The sequence below is a fragment of the Corvus brachyrhynchos genome, unplaced genomic scaffold, assembly GCF_000691975.1.
Source record: "Corvus brachyrhynchos isolate BGI_N302 unplaced genomic scaffold, ASM69197v1 scaffold532, whole genome shotgun sequence".
NCBI lineage: Eukaryota > Metazoa > Chordata > Aves > Passeriformes > Corvidae > Corvus > Corvus brachyrhynchos.
Genome location: NW_008236454.1, coordinates 75,923 through 79,468, shown reverse-complemented (window position 1 = coordinate 79,468; position 3,546 = coordinate 75,923). Strand labels below are relative to the sequence as shown.

Here is a 3,546-nt window from a genome sequence, read left to right as displayed (position 1 = left end):
TCGCTAGCCACGGCATGGGCAAAAGGGCAGGGGCGGTGGCGGCAGCTTCTCCTTCCCAGCACCCCGCATGAAGAGAGGTGTTAAATAGAGCCAGCACGGCCTGCATCATGACAGCAGGGCCGCCTGTCTGGCAGCGGAAACATGGCGAGCAACTCCCCGATGCGGAACCTAGATGAGATCAACCTCTTGGCGCTGCGGGATCCTGCAAGAATCTTTGAATTGGTGGAACTTGGTGGCAATGGTACCTACGGGCAGCAGTTTTTCTTCTAGTCAGAGAAGAGGAGGAAGTGAGGACATGTGAGGGAGAACAACATGGCAGCACTAAGGTCAGTGGAAAAAGAGGGAGAGGAGGTGCTCCAAGCGCCAGAGCCGAAATTCCTCTGCAGGCTGTGGTGAGGACCATGGTGAAGCAAGCTGTCCCCCTTCAGCCCATGAAGTCCACGGGGGATGCAGAGATCCACTCGGAGACCATGGGAGAAGTGGTCACGCCAGAGAGGGTAGATACCAGAGAAAGCTGTGATCCAGCGGGAGACCTGAATGGAGAGACAGGGCCCCTGCTTCCAGAGGTAAAGAGGGCCCTTGCTTCCAAACTAGAGCAGCCTATCCTTAGAAGACTGCATCCTGTGGACCAGTGACCCATGCCTCAGCAGTTTTGGGAGGACTGTTTGCCCATGGGAGGGACTCACGTTGCAGCAGTTTTGGGAGGACTGCTGCTCGTGAGATTAGAGCCACACTGGAGAAGTTCATGGAGAACTGTTTCCCGTGGGAAGGATCCCATGGCATAGCAGAGGAAAGACTCCTCTCCCTGAGCAAACAGAAGATCTCGAGTGACGAACTAACCAAATTCCCCACACCCTGTCTCCCTGCACTTTCGGTGGGAAGGAGGGAGGGGCTGGGGGAAAAAGGTGTTTTTAAGGGCTTATTTTACTTCTCATTATCCTCCTCTGACTCTGTTAATAATATATTTACTTTATACCTTTAAATTTGAACTTGCTTTGCCCTTAGAGTGTTTTCTCCCAGTCCTCATCTCAACTCATGAGCCCTTCGTTAATTTTTTGTCCCTCTCCTCTGCCCAGCTGAGAGCAAAAGAGTGAGTGAATGGCTTTCGTGGGTACCTGGCATTTGGCCAGTGTCAAACCACAACGCCTTGTCATAAAAGGAAATGAAGTTGATTAAGCAGACTCTTCCCTCGTGAACCTGTGCTGGCTGTGACCAATGACTGAATTGTCTCTCAAGTGTTTTTCAATAACTCCCAGAATAACTTTACAATTTTACCAGGCACTGAGGTGAGACTGACAGGCCTGTAATTACCAAGGTCATCCTTCTTATCTTTCTTGAAAGTTGGGGCAACATTTACCAGCTTCCAGTTGACTGGGACCTCTCCAGACTCCCAGGACTGTTGAAAAATAATGGAGAGAGGTCCCATGATAACATTGACCAGCTCTTTCAGTACCCTGGGATGAATCCCATTGGGCCCAATAACTTATAGGGATCTAGAATGGAGCAGCAGATCCCACACAAGTTCAGAGTTGGCTGGGAGTTTATCATCCCCTCAGTTGTGGTCTTCCAACACAGGGCTCTGAGGATCCCAGGGCCCAACATCAGTATTAAAGACAGAGGCAAAGAAGGCATTAAATGTCTCTGCTTTGTCTATGTCCCCATTTGTGAGGTGACTGATCTCATCAAGTAACAGGCCAACGCTATCTCTGATCTTCCTTTCCTTTTTGTTATCCTTCACAGTGCTGACCAGCTTGAACTCTAATCAAGCTTTGTCCACACAATGGTGAACAGCATCTCTGTAGTCCTCACGTGTCACCTGTCCCTGCTTCCAATGCACTTTCCTTATCCACCTAAGTTTGAGGAGAAGATCCCCGCTCAGTCAAGACAGCTTTCTGCCCCACTTGCCTGACTTTAGACACTTTGGAATTTCCTGCTCCTGCATGTTTAAGAGATGGCTCTTAAAAAATGACCAGCATTCATCGACTCCCTGGCACAGTTTTAAACTGTTTCCTCTGGTCCTATCGCTTGGTGTTTTGGAGAAGGACCCCCACCTCACCACAACCTCCTTTCAGTTAGTTGTAGAGACTGAAAAGGTCCCCCTGAGCCTCCTTTTCTCCAGGCCAAACACCCCCAGCTCCCTCAGCCTCTCTCCTCATCAGACTTGTGCTCCAGGCCCTTCCCCAGCTCTGTTGCCCTTCTCTGGGCATGCTCCAGCCCCTCAATCTCCTTCTTGAAGTGAAGGACTCAGAACTGGACACAGCACTTGAGGTGCAGCCTCACCAATGCCAAGTACAGACAGACAATCACTTCCCTGGTCCTGCTGGCCACACTACTTCTGATACAAGCCAGGATGCCTTTGGCCTTCTTGGCCATCTGGGCACACCCTGGTTCATGTTCAGCCACTGTCAACCAGCATCCCCACGGCCTTTTCCACTGGGCCACTTTCCAGCCACTCTGCCCTCAGCCTGCAGCGTTGCAGGGGGTTTGTGTGACAGAAGTGCAGGACTTGGCACTTGGCTTTGTTGAACCTCATATGACTGGCCTCAGCCCATCATCCAGCTTGTCCAGATCCCTCTGCAGAGCCTTCCTACCCTCCAGCAGAGCAACACAAACTTGGTGTCATCTGCAAACTTGCTGAGGGTGCACTTGATCCCCTCATCCAGATCATCAATAAAGATATTAAACAGGACTGGCCCCAATACTGAGCTCTGGGAAACACCACTAGTGAGCAGCTGCCAGCTGGATTTAACTCCATTCACCACCACTCTCTGGGCCCAGCCATCCAGACAATTTTTTACCCAGTGAAGAGTACACCCATCCAAGCCATAAACAGCCAGTTTCTCCAGGAGAATGCTGTGGAAAACAGTGTCAAAGCCTTTACCGAAGTCCAGGTAGACAACATCCACAGCCTTTCCCTCATTCACTGAGTCAACTAGCTTCTTCAGACAACCGGAAGTCTGCTCTTCCCATATCCAGGGACAAAGTTTCGCTGGCAGTTTATCTCCTATGGCAAACAATTTGAAACTCAACTACTTTCTGGTCACTGTGACCATTACAGCCATCAATTACCACCAGAGTTCTTCTCTATGGTTTGATGAAAGTTTATTGTAACATAAAAATCATCAAGGTTGTGATTTATATTTACCTCATTCATCACCATCTGAATTCCTATCCTATTAAAATGTCAAGATGACCTGGGAAGTTCAATTCATAAATGTAGTATAGAAGAACATGCAAACATAACCCAAAATTGAATCAGAAACCTGAAGTATTAGAATAAAATAGACTATTTCAGTTGGAAGGAACCTACAAGAATGTCAAAGGTTAGCAAGCATGGTCCCGGAAGGCATGTCCTTGCTAAGGGGTACTTACAGTTTCCTCTGGGACCTGATAGAACCTATCAGCGGCCAGTTTGAATATGGACAATTCTCTAAGCCACTTAAAGTTGTGACCGCCTCTGTGATCCGCACTTAAGAACAGGCAAACCTCCCCCCCCAAGCTCTCTCTCGTTTCCAGCGCTGGGCCAGGCGGGAGCCGCGCCCGCAT

General features: G+C 49.4%; 1 long non-coding RNA gene across 1 annotated transcript in view; it reads left to right on the top strand.

Moving 5' to 3' along the window:
- LOC108444622 overlaps positions 1–3,546 on the top strand; it is a 25,277-nt gene that overhangs the window by 19,561 nt on the left and 2,170 nt on the right. Inside the window, exon 3 of the long non-coding RNA XR_001859259.1 lies at positions 3,102–3,107. This is a non-coding gene — a long non-coding RNA (uncharacterized LOC108444622). The remainder of the gene's footprint in view (positions 1–3,101; positions 3,108–3,546) is intronic.